This window comes from Drosophila miranda, chromosome XL (genome assembly GCF_003369915.1).
Source record: "Drosophila miranda strain MSH22 chromosome XL, D.miranda_PacBio2.1, whole genome shotgun sequence".
Classification (NCBI taxonomy): Eukaryota; Metazoa; Arthropoda; class Insecta; order Diptera; family Drosophilidae; genus Drosophila; species Drosophila miranda.
Window position 1 is genome coordinate 8,871,974 of NC_046673.1, and position 17,507 is coordinate 8,889,480.

Consider the following 17,507-nt stretch of genomic DNA (forward strand, 5'->3'; position numbering starts at 1 on the left):
AAATGTAGAGCCGCGGCCCTAGCTGCGACTCCCAGCGTGACGCTCAAATATTATGCGTGGAATTTTAAGCAACGGCAAAACAAAAAGAAAAAAAAAACCCACAAAATGCTAATGAAAATCGCGTTAAGTTGTTAATTAGCATAAAACGTTGCAACATAATGCACTGATGATCTATCCATCCATCCAAGCAATCTTTTATCCCATGGCCCCGGCCCTGCTTCTGCCCCTGCCCCTCGGGGCAACGTTAATGCTGACATTACAAACATTACGCATACGACACGTGTGACATTTTGAAGGTAAACCTCTTCTTGGCCCCTGGCTTAAGTAAGAGACGAGGCAGCATAAGAGCCTGCCAGCTCGGATGGCCATTTGAAGTATATCCCAAAGATAAAGGCAATCTGAGATGGGTTAGACAAACATTGAAAGGGAGCAACACAACGAGACAGAAACAGTGCCAGAGAGAGAGAAAGAGAAAGAAAGGGAGAAAAAGCAAGCCAGAGAGGAAAAGCGAGGCAGAAAAAGTTGGAAAATCCCGTGAACTGAGAACTGAGGGCCCCAGTGGCACAAAGGTGAAGTCCCGGTATGAGAAAAGCAATGATAATAAACACAGGACCATTAAAATGAAAGGGACAGAGAGGAAGAGAGCAAGCAAGAAAGGAATGTAATTTATTGCATTGCAAGGGGAGGAGAGCTGCCTCCAATTGAAAATAAAGCGGGAACACGTAGGCAAATCGGCGACAAATGAGCAAAAGTTCAACTTGGTCAACCTTTTTGCAACTCCTTCCGTTCATTATTCCACCAAAATATTGGCTGTAGGAACATGTGCCATGCTGATTAAGGCTTCGTTCTGCTCTTTTGCAATCATTTGAACAACACCTCTCCTGTGACCCATTTAATTTAGGTAATTATCATCTACAACACTCAGCAGCGGGACTTCAAACACCACTTCATTTGAGGGGCTTTCAACTGTTGCCCAACTTCCATAAGTCAGTTTATTTTTTGCTCTTTTCCACACGTCAGTATGCTTTCCCCTTGGCCTTTTCTAATTTTACTGGAAGCGAGAAATCTCTTTGCCAGTTTTTTGTTTTTGTAAACAAAACAATTGTGGACTACCCATGGGGCGAGGTTCCATTTTGTTTTGTTTTGGCCTTTGAGATGGCCCCATGCGCTTTCTCTTTATCTCTATCTCACTTGTGTCCACCTGCTGAGCTTGCACCATCTTTTTTGTTGGCCACGCCACCAATCCTGCAGCTGGAATTTAATTAAAATTAAATTAAGGAACATTTAAAGCTAGTTTTTCCTGAAAATATAACTCTTAGGGCTTAAAGATACAAATCTATCTTGAGGATACTTGAGGAGGTATTTCTTAAATCACTCAATTTGGACTTGGAAGTCATTTGAAACCATTTTTGCACCAAAATACAGTATTTAAAAGGTTGAAGATACGTATGTATCCTCGAGATACTTTTAGAAATATATTCAAAAATGGTATATTATGATTTTCTGCAAATTTAAACTATTCAGGCAACCCCTTCCTAAAAAAGATACAAGTCTATCTTGAAGATAGACAAACCAATTTTGCATCAAAATACAGAATTCAAACGGCTAAGGATACATATGTACCCACCAGATACTTTTAGAAATATGTTTAAAAATTATTAAAATATGATTAGATGCAAATTTAAACAGTTCTAGCAACTTTTTCCCATGAAAGATATATATGTATCTTTAAGAAAATATCGCTGAAATTTCTGAAATCTCAATTTGTATTTGTGATGCATGAAAAACCATTTTGGCATCAAAATGCAGTTTTAAAAGGGCTAAAGATACATATGAATCCACGAGATACTATTAGATATTTTTTCAAAAATGGTTAAAATATGATTAAATGCAAATTTGAACAATTCCAGCCACTTTTTCCCACGAAAGATACAAATGTATCTTAAATAGACCACAGCATTACTGCAATTTCGTACCGCATTGATCTTTAGAAAGCTCTTCACAGAAGGAGCTTCGCAGTTAACCAAAGCTTTCAAACTAAAAAATGCAAAGCACTCGCTAAACTTTTCACCACGCCAAGAACTTTTCCATTTTCCATTAAACTTTCACCCGAGAAGCATTCAGATTGTGGAAGCTTCCTGGTAGAAAAAAGCTTATGGAGCTTACAGCACTTGGACAATCCGAATTTTGTTGCTAGTGGTCAGGATTTTAAAGCTTAAAAGCTACTCGCACTAGAGGATATAGCAGGCAGGAAGGATTTCATGGGAGAATAGGGGGGGTGGGGTTAACTGTCTGTCTTAAGGAATTCCAAAGAACAACTAAACTTAACCCGACATCATTCAGTGCAAGAGGCAAACATTTCTATAAGAGAATAACAATAAGGATACAAGAAAATTGCACTCATAAAGTCAGCTTAAGTTCCGCACTTCACCAGTCTTTAGTTTTGATATTTAAATTTAATAAACCCACATATGTATGCACAGCGCAAACTAATTGAAAATTCCCTCTTTCTTTTTTACAGGTGAGTGTTTTTCGAGCGCTTTGATTACTGATCCGCCGCGCGGGTAAGCTCCCTCCCTTCCCTCGGCCCCCATTTGGCTCTCACAGGATTCGGAATTGCGCCGACCCTTTGTGTGAAAACAGCAAATCTCGCTGTTACACCGAATATTGCGTATACGCCATGTGCAACTTGTTGCAAACGCCCCACGCTTTGCCGCCCCTAGGAAAAACAATCAGCAACACGGTGAACCTTGGCATTTTCGCCGGTGCGTTTTTTTATGATTAACTTTTTGGTATGCGGCGTAGCAGCGCGTGTGGCAGTTTCGGGATTCCAGCTTCAGTGCTGCTGCTGGATCACTCTCTGTGGCAGTGCTGGCACTTGGGCGTGGTCCGCCCGAGGTGCTGCCCACCTTGCTACCTGCTGTAAGTGCAGCGGCAGCGGCAGCGACGCCAGACACATGAAATGTTAAATGAGAAATGAGAGCCGCATGCAATTTGTTTGTCCGCGGGCCACGTTCACGATCCCGCCTCCAGATGGCAATAAAGTTAACTGCAGGAAAACAAAACGGGTAAAAAAGGTGAAAAAGTGGCAGGCAAAGCGGGGGCGTGTTGCACACGCACATTCGCGGGCGTACTGAAAATCTCCAACAAAATGCGAAATGCGATCTCAAAGCGCAGGAAATTGACAACAACAAAAATAAAACAAAAAAAGGCATTAATGAACCAGCTGGAGGTGGTATGAGCTCCACACGAGCTCCATGTATGATGGAAAATATTTGAAAAATCCAAGGACACTCCGTTCGCAAATATTTGTCGGGCCCCCGTCAAAGGCAACGGCAAGGCAAAGGGATTATTTTTTTGCATGGCTTAACAAACAACAATCAAAGTGCAGAGGCGAATATTAATGAGGACTTTTCATTCATTCCCTTTTTACACAGAAAACAACAAATTGCCATTGCGCGGTCATTTTACTAGGAAAACTCTTAATGACATTTTATCTGTGGAAAAACACCCTCTGCTGCCTCTTTTTTCTTTATTCTACGGGACAAATTACGAGTTTCCGCATAATTTCAAACAAATCTCTCACAAAAAATATAAACGAAAACGATTTAAGGGATTTTCTTTGTAGATCCCACTTTTTGGCGAAAAAAATCATCATATATAAAAAAAAGGTTAAAAAAACCCTTCTGTCAATTTTGGAAACCTAAATATTTATAGAAAAGTCGAGTTATTTTGAAGTGCCAGAGAAAAAGCTTTGCAATAGCTTTAATTTTGTAAACTTTAGAAAAACTACCATGGAAAACTTCTGTACCCAAAATTCTTCTTTTAATTCTGGGATACATTTTAAAAGAATTTTCCCAAAAATATTCGTCCAAAGCCTTGCTTTATATCGCTATTTATCTGGAAAGATATTTATTACAATTTGATGGGTTATCTGTACGTACAATATCTCCAGAGAATAATTAGTTTTGTGAGTTAAGAGAGCGAGAAAAAGGAACGCTTGAAAGTTGTTTAACAAATATTTGACTCGTGGGCAGCCGCCAGAAATCTCTCCAACAAACAACACGGAGAACACTCCACAGGGTGTTATATATATATGTAGACCATCCCCCCACACACTCTCTCTCTCTCTCTCTCTTTCTCTATTTCCCCCCCGTCTATCTATCCTGCTCTCCGTATCTCTTTAGCCAGCCCCCTGGGTGCCATTGCCCGTCCATTAGTTTTGTGTGTGTTTTTTTGTTGTTTTTTTTTTGTATGTTTTGGTCGTGTGTCCTTCCTCTTTTTTTGTTATTGTTGTGGGCTGTTTGTCAGTGGATGCGATGGACAGACAAGGCACAGAATAGTAGAATAATACATGGGAAACCATGGACGAAGATTAGGTACTCTTCATCTGAGGATGGATCCCAATGGAGGTTCCCTCCATTCAATATTGAAAGATTGTATTTTCTTCAATATCTGATAGTCAAATTCAAGTTCCGGGACCCAAGCCCAAGTCAAGCAGAAAGTCCACATACTCCCCTCGCTAGAAGACAGAGAGAGAGAGAGAGAGAGAGAGAGAGAGAGAGAGAGAGAGTTTACCCATCAAGAGTATATCTTTTCCTTTTGACAGATCTCTGTGAGTGTTTATGCAAAAGACCAAAATTGTGATAACATCTGGCTGGATGGCAGTTTGAGGAGGAAGCCATAACCATAACAGGAGAAATTTCCCTTCCTTTCGTCTCGTTTTCTTTTCTTTCCAACTGAATGGATAAGTGTCCCCACCTGAGTCCGGACCTCTCCATCCCCATTCCCATTCCCATACCCGTCCAGACTACCCCCATCCTCTCCAGTATTTAGACACTCAAGGCGACTCTTTGCAAAATGGTAGCAAATTTTCATTAGAGCCTGTGGAAAGCGGCATCCATCTTTGATGGATAACTCTCGCAGCTGCTGGAGACGCTACCCGCCAGTCGGAGGATAATTGCAATCCGAGCCTGGAGCTCATTTCAGTCCCCCTCCTACGCCCCCCCGCCCGCCTGTCACCGCTCTGCCACCACTGGCGACGCTCCTTTGTTTATTTTTATTGGCCAAAAGAAATTTGAAACTTTCCGGTGACCCCTCTTGGAGCACCTTGAGGCACCTGGGGCAACTTAAGAGCTAATAACAAAATACCAGGCAATGAGCCGGGACCTGGGACCCGGGACCTGGGACCCGGTGCCCGAGAGCAAGTGCAGCATAAGGTTACCCCAACTGCCCCCCCCGTGTGGAACGAGGCTCGAGTGGTGGATGATGTAAAGAGGATAACTAATATAGCAATCAGAACTGCCTCGTGCCGTGAAGAGAGCGATTTAATTACACCAGACAGCAGAGCAAAGAGTATATCCAGAATGTGTCCTGAATATCTGTACATAAATGGCAATAAGTATCTTATAGATACGCGTAGACTACCGGGACACATTTGGACACGGTCTTTAAAGCAGAGACCAGTCGCCCCGATTGTCTGTTCGCTTATGGGAAATTGTGATCCGGTTGGCTATTTTGTTGAACGAGGGTTGACTGCAGTCCTCTCTTTAATGAAATTTTCTCACTCGATGGGATCTCTGCAATCCTGTGGACCAGTGTTCCACTTGAGTTCAATTCTGCTGCGTCGCCTGCTGCTGCTGCTGCTGCTGCTGCTGCTGGTGCTGCACACCCTGGCTGCTCTGCTCTGCTCTGCCGCCGCCGCCGCGCCCATCACTTGACCCAGCTTTGGGGGCGGCGGCTCAATAATAAATGCAAATGCACTTCAGCCGGCCAAAGAGAAACAGAGAAACAGAGAGAGTGAGATAGAGAGAGGGAGAGAGTGAGAGTGAGAGTGGGGTGCCGGCTGAAAGGTGGGGGTGCTGTGCGTAAGTAAAGTTTTCAAGTGCAACGCGCAACAACAACAAAAACAACAACAAGGGTAACAGAAACAGCCGTGGCAGCGTGAAAACGGCAGCAGCAAAAGCCAGCTGCGAATGCGACGCTTTAAGAGAGACGGCACTTTTCCAAAAAGAAAAGAGCGCGCACCTTTCTGCGCAAAAGAGAAGCACAAACTAAGGAAAGAGAGCCTGCACTCTCTATCTTGTCCAGCAGAACAACAAATAAATAATAGAAAAACCGAAATAAAAGTAAATAACAACAAAAGATAAGAAAGATTAGATGAACAAAACTAGAAAGAAATTCAAAGAAGAGAGTAAACAAAAAAAATTAAGGGGACCTAGCCGCCAGTCCGCTCATTTCAGTTCTTCTCCGCAGCGAACTCGCATAGAACGTAGCGTGGCAGCGACGCCGGCGTCTGCTACTATTTTGCGCATTTCATTCAGTAGCAGCGGAATGAGAGTGTACACCTCCCCGACCACTGGATACCCTACTCTTACCCTATTGTACACCTCGAACAAAAAATCCCCAAAATATGCATATCGAAAGAATTTATTATAGTTTACATACATAAGTGAGACATCTGTAGTAATTTTAAAGTTTGTCTAATGTCTACATCCGTCCTTCGATATGAAACAGAAATTGCCTTTTTCGCATTATTAGTGGATTTCCCAAGAAGGATTGACTAGCCTTAGATACCCTTTAATATTAATCTCTCAAGTGGAAGCTAAACGATTATGATGTAAAAATATACTCAACTGCAATTTTTTCGAGTTGAGTTCACAATCACTCGTGGGGCGAAAGGTCGTGTCAATCGTATCGAATGAGTCTGCTACACTTGTACAACGTAATAGTGTCATGTATATGTAATAGGAGATCTGGGGTTGAAGATAGTGGCTAGATGCTAATTATTCGATCATAACCGCCAATAGCTTTTCTAGGTCTAAAAAAAATCCATTCGATCCCTTGCGTACATGAACGCTCCCCGCCTGCAACCAACCCATTGCGTATTCGTGCATACGCACTCGCTGGAGGCTAGACAAATCGAAGAGTATCGCTTGGCTGCGCTGCCGGCGTCACTCGGTCTCCACACAGCTTCCGCTGGCGGCGTGCTTTCGCCTGCACGCTTTCGCCTTCTCCTTCGCCGTCACCCTCTCTGTGCGTGGTCTCTTTCGCTTCGTGGTTTTTTCCCACTCGCTTCTTCGGCCGCTCTCTGTCATTTGCTCCCGCTGCTCTGCTTCTGCTTCAGCCGCCTCTGCCAGAGAGTACCTATTTAAGGTGAGACCAGCTCTGCGAGCGGTCTCCTAGTGCTTACCTAATTCTAACAATCGTGTGCGTACGCGTATGCGTATGCCTATGGTCTTGAATCTGTATGTTAACCTGTGGGGATTCATTAGATCATGTGCTATTGCGTCTCGTGTTTTTAGTGTGTCCGCGTGCAGTTTGAGATAAAGAGAGTCAGAGAGAGAGAGAGAGTGTGTGATAACAACCTAGGCCAGCTGAAGAGCGGAATGACCCCACCGTGTATGGATATACCATGGACTCTGCCAGCTGCTTCTGCCCGCTGCCTCTGCCTGCTGTTCTACTCCCATATCGTTTTGGCGCTGGCGCTGGCGCTGGGCGCTGCTTGGGCTTCTGTTCTGTCCCTCTGCTTAATGTCGTGCGGTCGCTGCAGCTGTGAGCATCGCACGCGTTTACCGCTACACGCCAGAAATTCCTTTTTGCTTCCGTCGCCGTTGCCGTCGTCTTCGCTCCCGTGTCTCTGTGTAGGCGCGCGCGCTCGTGCTCTCGTGTGTCTCTGTGTGTGGATGTGAGACAAAAACCAAAAAAAAAAAAAAAACAAAGAAAAATTACATTATTATTAAGTATTTTTTTGACAATTTTTTTTGCAAGTGTTTGAAAAATTACATAAAAAAGCAGTGCCAAAAACAGTTATCCAGCAGCAGCAGCAGCAGCGACAGAGGCTGAGCTGAAGCGGCCACAGAAGCAGCACTCAAATCAAAGCAGCAGCCGCCGCAGCGGCGCAGCAGCGGCAACAGCAACAACAACCAGAGAAGCCGCTTATCAAATGCCGCGACCGCGACGTCGACGACACACGCCGCCAGCGTGAGCGTAAGCGTACGCGCGTGTGTGTGTGTGTGTGGTGTGTGTGTCAGCGGGAGAGATTGCCTCTGTCTGCGTGCCTGCGTGTGTGTGTGTGTGTGGGTGGCCGGGTGAAAAGTTTTTGAACTGGCGGCCAAAGGTGACGACGACGCCGCCGCCGACGTTGCCGCAGCGCCGCGTCAAAGGCGCAGCCAGAGCCTAACGCCAGCCGCAGCAGCAGCAGGAGGACGAGAAGGAGGAGAAGGACCCGCAGCGAGAAGAGAAGTAGCCGGTGGATCAGTCCGCTCAAGAAGAGTAATCCCCGCAGCAGCAACCACTGCTGCCGCAGCCACACAGACAACAACTGCAGCAGCGGCATTCCGATCGCGCCATTTGCTCAAGGCCACCGCCAAAGTAAAGAAGAAGAAAAAGAAGTGGAAGCAAATAAGCTTCGTGGATGCATCGCCTGCAGCAACAGCAGCAGCAGCAGCAGACCACGCAACAGCAGCGACGATCCAGCTGCAACGAAAACGTTCCACCTGCAGTGCACCACCGGCCTTGGGCGGACAAAGTCCCCAGCCCCCGCCGCATCTAGCTGCCCGCCGACTGAGCAAATTCCTGAAGCAAAGCACCAAAGCCAGCAGAGCAGCACCCAACAACAACGGCAGCAGCAGCGCAGCAGCTGCACTGGCAGTAGCAACGGGCGGAGGAGGAGCAGTGAAAGGCGCAGCAGCGGCAGCAGCAGCAGCAGCAGCAACTGGACGTCGCAAATCCTCTGCTGCCTCGATTATCGCAGCAGCGGGACTCGATCTCTGCAATCTCTCGAGTCGCCACAGCAGCAGCGGCACAACGGGGACTGGGGGAACAGCGGGAACCGAGGAGAATTCTACCACCCTAACGGGCGGTGTGGGCGGAAGCTCCCTGAACAACAACAACAACAACAACAGCAGCAGCGGCAGCGGCTGTGGCAGTGGCACCGGAGCTACCGGCAATACCTCAACGTCGACGTGGTGCGGCAGCATCAATTTTCTTGTGTATATGGTGTGCTCCTTCTGCTGTTGTTGCTACAATTTTCGGAATTCGCCCTCAAGGTGAGTGAGAAACAGTACAATCGAATTCGAATTCGTCTTCGAATGAGGATCAATTCGAAGATCTACCCCTAGGAAATTCTGTTTGAATTCCAGTTGGAAATCCATGACTATTTTCTAAATGCAGTGTTGAATCGATAATATCTCTAGGCAGGAACCCCTCTATACCCGAATAATTTTGTACCCAATTCTTATAGCAGATCTCTCCTATATCTATGATCACACCTGACTATCCATATATGACTTATGACATATATTTTTTAGTTATTTGTTAATGCATTAATTGTATTCATTATGTGCCTGAATATCAATGAAATATAATCGGTATTTCCAGCTTGATTTTGAATAGAAATTTCATGGAACTACATTCTATATCCCGACTATCCTTAGAGAATGGATTTTCATTCTTATTTTTTTGTTTAAGGACAATAATAATCTCGGGGAATGAATCAGTAATTTCCATATCTATTATTAAATCAGAATTATATTCTTTGACAAAATTGAAAAGGTTACATTCATTATCTGTGCCGAGTATTCCTGAATGTGGATTCATTATAGACATGAAAACTTTTCGCTGTCAGATCTGTCCCATTCTTTCTGTATCCTCCCCACAGAACCCCCGCCATCCAAGCGATCCGATCCACTCTCCGATATCTATAATTAAGTTGTTAGAATTCTATTCATAAACTCGGCTACCCAAGCATTCCATTACCTTCCCTCCTCCTGTGTGAGTGTTGCTGTGTGCCATTTGTTTAATAAAGCATGACCTACGGATGGTTAGTGTACCGGAGGGGGGAACAGATCCCCTCCACTCGTGAACATGCAAAGCTTCGCTTATCTAAAAAACTAAAAAAAAAACACATAAAAATAGAGATACACGAAAACAGAAATGAAAGAAAGAATGAAAAAAGAATATACAAAAGCGGCAACAAAATTGCAAGCAATTTGGCGGGAGAGATTATTATATATAGCGCACGATCGCATGTGGCATACAAATGTGGAATGAATGATACACGAGAGGAGGAGGAGGAGGAGGAGGATCGAATCAAATGTGGATTCACTCGCAAAGTGGCGGTGCTGGCGGTGGATATCTCGTGATTTGGATTGTTTAATGAATACGTACATACATATAATGATGCATGTCCGATGATATATCTTCTGCTCTAAATAACGGCATTACTCCCACGTTGATGCAACAGAGAGAACTCTTGAATAGTGAAGAAAATAACCATGAAATAATAAATTGTGCTCGATCAAGAGAGATTGAAGTAGTAAAATCTTTTCCTTTGAGAGAAATTTAAGCCCGGGAACGGAGAGCCGATACTCGTTTTAAAGTATTCGGAATTGGAATCAGGGTATCTCAAATTGCAAAATCCTACTTCTCATGCCCCCGCCCTCCACTCCATCTCCCAACAAGTGGAGACATTTGTATGTCTCTCTCTCTCGCTCGCTCAATCCGTAGCATCAAAGGTCTAACCGAGCCGCCCACTAATCCACATAGCCATAAGCTGTTTGCTATGAAACCCACTTGGGACTAATTATTGCCCTGCCATTCCCACATCCACCCAAATTCCATCTTCCCCCAAACGAGACAAATGAGGAGAGAGAGAGAACTGTCGTCACACATCAAGTGTTCATCGGAGTGGGGTAGGTAGGGGGTGTGGGGGAGTGAAAGAGAGAGCCTGCTCAGGTGCCGCCGATTCCGGAGGCGGGAAAGACTGGAACAAAATTGTGGCTGCTTCTGCTTTTCCTTCTTCTTCGTCTTTCTCTTAAACATCTCGTTCTTCTTTTGCTTCGTCTTTCTCTTCTTCTTTGGCAATCAAATTTTTAGGCGCAGATTGGAATGCCGCTTGTGTGGGGGCGAGGTCAAAGTTCAAGGTTGCCCCCGCTACCCTAACATGAGGGTGGTATTCCCATTCGCTTGTCTCTCTCGCACACACTCCGCTCCCCACCCCAATGGCTATTAATTGCTTAAAATGTAAATCTTTTAAAGAAAAAAAACAACAACAACAAAGATGAAGGCGGAGAGGCTTTTCCTCCTTAAACACTCCTTCTCCACCCACTCTTGCTCTCTCTCTCTCTGTCTCTCTTTTGTTGACACTCGCTGTCGCTCTTACTCTGCGGCTGCCCTGCTCTCTTGTGACGTCGCTGCCGGCTGCTGCTGCTGCCGCTGCTGCCTGCTGCTGTCGCCACCGTTTTTGTCCGCAGGGGGCCTGTCCCCGGATCGGGTCCGGCAGGTGCCGTTTGTTTTGTGATAACAGCACGCGGGCAGCGTCGACGATCATTGTTGCTGTTGTTGCCGCCCGCTGCCGACGCGCTTGCTGTCGCTTCTTTTTTGCTGATAAGAATCTGAGAGTCGGCATCGCTTTGTAGGTGCTGCATTGGTGCCGGCGCCCCTGCCCACTTGGCACCCAACACCCCAACAAAAAGCAAAAAAGTGTGGGGCTGCGTTTTTTTTTTTTATCGCCCGCGATAAACGTCTTCTAAGAAGCAGGAGGAGGGTGGCAGACTAAGGAGAGGGAAAAGAGTCAGCAAAACTGGCAACCGAAAGATTAGTGATTGGTTGTGGGGCAAAGGAAGGGGGAAGAGCAACAAAAATGCAGAACAATGTGGGTTAGAGATGGGCAAAAACTAACGATATTTAATAATCGTTAATTCATCGATTTGATCTCTAGCTAAACTTTTTCTACCCACGAGACATCATTTAAGAGCAAGTTCTGGTTTTTCTTATACCAAAACATTCATCAAAATGTTTCATAAGTTGTCTTTTAAAGGTTCTAGCAGTTTTTAAAGTTACGTGTTTAAAGTTTTTCTCAAAATTGGAATAAAATTCGTGATGTGGAAGTTGTAAACCATCGAAAGAATTTCTCTCCGACTAAAGGCGAAGTTTCCCCCAAGAGACCTATATTCTGAAATACGATTTCATCCGAGGTGTTGTCGATGATCTATAATGAAAATCTTTTTCGAAACCATATTCAACAATATTTATATTTTCCCATATACATACCTTAACGTTAACCCTTGTGCGCTGAACTCCTCCGCCTTAAGGAGGTCATGACGGAGCTACATAGAATATTATTTACTCGAAACTTAGGCATAAATCACAAAGCTACATTTATTCTTCCAGTATCATTTTTTTCTCCTCCACTCAACGCCGCTTTTCCACTGTTTTCCCTATATTCCCCGTGGGATAATTCAAAGTCACGTTTTTGTTGTTTCTGTGCGATTTCTGTTTCTCCCACTGTCCCCAAGTCGTCCGTCGGCTTGTGTGCGTGTGTGTGTGAATCCCACTTGATCCATCTGTTGTCCCCATGCGTCCCACTGCGTGTGCGTCTGTGTGTGTATATGCGTGTTCCTTTTCGAGTCACTGTAAGCTACGGCGCCGCGACGCTGTCGCTGCCGCTCTGTCTGCTGGGGTCCGGAGTCCCTACTCTGCCTGTAATTGGATTTCCGCTGTTTGCCAAAGAGAGCCAGAATGAAAGAAAGAGAAAGAGAGAGAGCAATAGCAGCGCACCCACCGGCAGTGGCAGTGGTAGCGGCAGCTGTTTGATGATGGATTTGCAGCCGCCGTCGCCACCGCCGTCGTCTCATTACAATCAAGGTGTATTCGTTAAAGGTAAGGACTATTCTCGCTCTTCGAATGTCACACATTTCTTTCTGTCAATCTCTCTCTCTCTTAATCGGAGTGCGTGTGCATGCACTGCAATCAAAATGTGGTATCGTGGTATCGCCCCTCACCTTGTCTTGCATACACCTTGATTATAACTTTCAATTTCAATTGCCAAATGCGCTTTGCTTCTCCCCTTTGCTTTCCCCCCTGCCAGCGGGGGGGTAACCTCTCTCATTAGGCATGGCTACCTATACAAGCCACCCCCCCACTGCCTGGCGGCTTACTTACAGCCTGACACGCTCTCACGCATTGCGCTGGCTGGCTCTCTCAAGCTTGCCTCTGGTCTTGCTCTCTCGTTCGCTCCCTCGTCTGTGTGTGTGTGTATGTGGGTGTGTGTTGGGTGCCATGCCGTGCCTGTTCGCCTTCGCCTCAATTCGTTTTTCGCATCGTTTTGCTGCTGCTGCTGCTGCTGTTGGCTGTTGGCTCAGTGGGGCAGCTCTGCTCTGTTTTGCTCTGCTCGCGTCGTCGTCGTCGTTCATGTTGAACGGTTCTCGGCGTCGTCGTCGTTTCGGTTTTCATCATATAACGTAAAGGCACTTCGGGCGTGCGGCGCGGCGCGGTGGTTCGTGTGTCTCGCGCTCTCCTCAAAAAACCAAAAAAAAATTTGTGTGCTAAATATTCTAAATCGCAAATTAAATTCCCAATAAAGAATTAGTGCGAAAAATCAGCGAAAATCCAATTGAAATGTAACGGGAAAAGTGTGCATAATAACAAGCAAATAAGAAGCAGAGCCAGCGCCAACCAGCAGCAACGAACGGACAAGTGCAAAAGGCGAAAGGCAAAAAACAAGTGGAACAGAGACAAATAAACAAAACGCAGCAGCAGCAACAGAGACAGAGACAGCAACAACAATAAGAACAGTAGGAGCAGCAGCACCAGCAGAAGCGCTGCCAGCGTGAGAGAGTGAGAGTGAAGCTCAGCAGCAGCGAGAGAGTGCTGCTGCAGTACCTACCTGTGAGTGCGGTGCGGTTGGCTGAAAGGGGAAGTGTGTTATTCTTGTAATGTTGTTTTTGTTGGAGCAGTGCGCGGTATCGTGAGAGGATCATCGTTTGATAGGAACAAACGTGAACAGGAGCGGCAACGTGAGTGGGAGAGCCGAGCGTGGCTCAATGAGAGGCTTGGTTGGCAGAAGGCAGCGTTAGCTGTAGCGGTATCGTGAATGGGAACAGAGACAGCGTGAGAGAGAGAGAGAGAGAGCAACAGCGACTACAGTGGGACGCTCGCCCGAAAATTAATTAGAAAAATAAAAAAGCAAAAACAACACCACCGCATGGCACAATTTGAATGTTTTTCAATTAATTGTGCGATAAAAGAGAGTGGAAAAGCGGCAGGAATATCGGTAGTCGAAGCGTGTCATACCCTCTGCTGATCATTCCATATATGCATACATTCATTTGTTGTTTTAGTAGACCAATTCTGCTGGTTCTTATAGAACACATGAATAAAACAACTAAAAGTCTTGAAAAATGGATAATATAGTGATCCCACAATTGCAGTTCCAACTTAAATGCTGTCTGGCATACCAGATTGGAGGGTATCAAAAGTTTTGCCGGCTGCTTGTAGACGTCGACGTCGCCGCTGACTGTTGATTTTTATCGCCAGCTGAAAAAGCGAGAAGGCAACAACAACAGAAGAAGGAGAGAGCGAGAGGCAGAAGCAGAGGCAGAGGCACTTGCCTCGAAGCTCAATGAAAAATCTTCGAGACGGTGGCCCGCAAAAGTAAATGTCTAAAACATGTGGCTGTGTACATATGTATGTATGTATGTCTGTCTGTATGTATGCGTTCGCCGCTAAATTGGCAATGGGCGTACGCAAACGTGTCGCGTGCCTTGTTATTTGCGTCCTGCTGTGTGTGTGTGGCCCACTGTGCGTGCGTGCTTGTGTGAGAAATGGGGCAACGTAGCTGCTGCCTGCTGATAAGAAATAATAGAATGAAGGGATAAATATCGATAAGAAATGAGATTGAAAGAAGGGGAATACGAAACGATAGGAACGATTCTAAAATTCAAGAAAGATATTTTTTGATGGAGCCATCCACCGATCACTAAAGATTAATGGCTTAAAATACGGGGAACTTTCCCCATACATTCCCCACTTATTTGAAATACGTACATATGTATGTATGTATGTACATATGTATCATTGCTCCATCTCCTTATCCACTCAGCGTCTTTCACTTCCACTTTGTGTTGTGCTCCTCTTTTTCTGTTTTTCAAGTTTCTGTGTTGTGCTGTGCATTCAAACGAAAACGAAAACGAGAACGAAAATCAAATCAAATCAAATTGAATTTTCAACAGGAGCCTGGCCTGGGACTTACTGTCCTGTCCTGTCCTCGCCTCGTTCTTCAAGCCCTCTCTCTCTCTCTCTCCCTCTCTATCTGCGCCTTTCGCTCATTGAACACACGTCCCTTAATGCGACGTTGCCGCTTTTCACTAAAAAACTTAACTCCATCTCTCGGCCATCTCGCGTTGATTTCAAAAATGAAATGTAATTTACCACAGCCCGAACCCGGCGCCCCCAGCTCCCCCCCCCCACTCGGTCCAACATTTATTCTATTTATTTGCGAGGCAATCTATTTGCTGCTTGGCTCGTTTTTTGGACGTTTGCGCAAATCAAAATCAAAACGTAAATTGCTTTACATAAAACTCAACAACTTTTACGAACCTAAACAAATCGCAAAAGTTTTCATTTTGATAAGCCCAAGATGAAGTACGGCAACACTGCAGTTCTGAGAACCTCCCGCGGTTGAGAGGGGAGGGAGACGTGTGGTGTGGTTTTGCTGCACAGTGGGTGGGCCAATCGTTGGATAATGGATAATGCTCTGCCCGTCTGCTGTCTGCCGCCTGCCGTCTGCCGTCTGCCGTCTGTCACATGTGAAATGATTATAAGCCGGTCCCTCAGTCACGTACCAGTCATTAATAAAAGAGAGAGAAAGAGCGAGAGCGACAACTAATTGGAATTCCAAAGCGTTTCGTTTCCCATTTCTCCCGCTGATGATCGTGTCCACATCGCTGCAATGCCCGCGACTGTGCTGGTCCCTGTGGGTGTGTGCCGATGCTGATTGGAGAGAGACACTGCAAGTGCAGTTCTGGCTGCTCTCTTTGTAGCCTCGCTCTCTCTTCCTTCGCTGACGCCGAGCAAGCTCTGCACGACACTGGCGTGGAAAAATATAGAGCAAGGTTCAAGTGATCGTGGAGGCGCCGGCGCCGGCGCCAGCGGCGTCACCGCCGTCGCAGCTGTTCCATTATCGTTCATTATTTTGTTTTGAAGAGCCCTTGTGTGTCGTAGTAGTAGCTGTTGTTGTCGTGGTTGTAGAAGGTTTATTTCCATTTGAATATTGATTTATGAACGCGACTGTTATACAGATTTATGGGCTAATATGTATGTCTGCCCGATTCTGCCGATTGTTTTCGGGGGACACCAGTACTCTCCATCTCTGCTCCTTCTCTCTCTCTCTTTCTGGCTATCTCCTTTTGGCCATAAATCATGCCCCGCAAGGGGGGGGGGGGGGGGACAGGGTGGAGTGTGGCTACTGCTTTCGTCACTAGTCCGCTAGTGCCACTGATAAGGCGCTTTTATCTAATTGATAGCCATTTACTGATTTCACTGATTGATGTAAACGATTGAGAGGCGGTGGGAGGCGTGTGATTAATTGATTGATCGACTACTGGATGCAGTACTCCAGCTTTGATTGACTTAAATCGGCGTCGTTGGATACCTATTCCCATCCCTCTCCCACTCCCACTCCCACTCCCACTCGAAAGAGGATTATTTATCCCTCGATGCCTGACATTTTTGTGCAGTTTTATGCGCTATGATTTATTGGCCAATTGCATTACCATGCCCCATCTCTTTCACTGTAATCTGTCTAAATCTCACCCTCTCACTCGTGTTCCCAGAGCCCTCTCTTTCAGTCCTGTAAAAGCATGAGAATTTATCGATTTTGTTTGGCGGTTTTCCAGTTTCCGCTTCCCGTTACGGTCTAGCTTTGGGTTTTCCCTTTCCCCATCCCGCACCCCTTTTTTGGCACTAAAAACTTTTCCCCACCTACAACCATGTGCCCTGTCTCTCTCTCTCTCTCTCGCATATCTCCCCTCCTCACCCCTTTTTTATGTGTGTGCGTGAGTTAATTTAAGCCTCGCTTTTGCTCCTAGCTTTGGCCTCCTTCACTCCTTCAGTGCTCCGTGCTCTTCCTGTTCTCCATCCATTCACTGAGACGATAAAATTTTTATTTATTGATTTTCATTTATGTTTTCCTTCCTCATACACGCATACAGTGGGGGTGGGGTAACGGGGCTGCCTACTAAACAGCTGCTACTCTTTATGGGGCCTCCCCCCCCCACTGTAGCCGGCGCCATCCGGCATACTCGCTTCATCTTCAATCTCCATATAACGGTAAGCAAACGGTAACGGGAGGTGCTCATCCCTCCCACCCACTCTCCGAGAGCAATTACGTGCCGTATAAAAGCTCACCGCAAGCATTCGCTCTCTTCTTCGACTCCTCCTCCTCCCGCTCCCGCTCCTCCTCCTACTTCTACCGTTTGGCATTCTCTCTTTTATTTTTTACGATTCTTCGCTCCTTCATGCGATAGTGGTGTGGGGGTGGTAGGGTATCAGAGGTCCTGGTCCTGGCGGGGTGTTGGCTGAAGGTGATAAACTTTTAGACGGCCCCGCTAATTGGATAACTCAAAAGTTTTGATTAATTCTCTGCGATAACAACGGAATGCGATGCGATGTAAGGTCAAAGGTCAGCAGGGTCATCGATACACCCTTGTGGGTGCAAGATATCC

At 45.8% G+C, this 17,507-nt stretch overlaps 1 protein-coding gene across 8 annotated transcripts in view; it reads left to right on the top strand.

Annotated features, from left to right (window-relative positions):
- The window catches only part of LOC108156758 (cAMP-specific 3',5'-cyclic phosphodiesterase), a 120,467-nt gene that overhangs the window by 51,456 nt on the left and 51,504 nt on the right, over positions 1-17,507 (top strand). The window contains exon 1 of one of the 8 annotated variants that reach the window (XM_017288480.2): positions 13,239-13,671. The exons of 6 other annotated variants lie outside the window; for them this stretch is intronic. The gene's annotated coding sequence lies outside the window, so the exon portion shown is untranslated. Of the gene's footprint in view, positions 1-13,238; positions 13,672-17,507 lie in introns of those variants that run through there. One more of the 8 variants, XM_033392034.1, reaches the window with a different exon arrangement.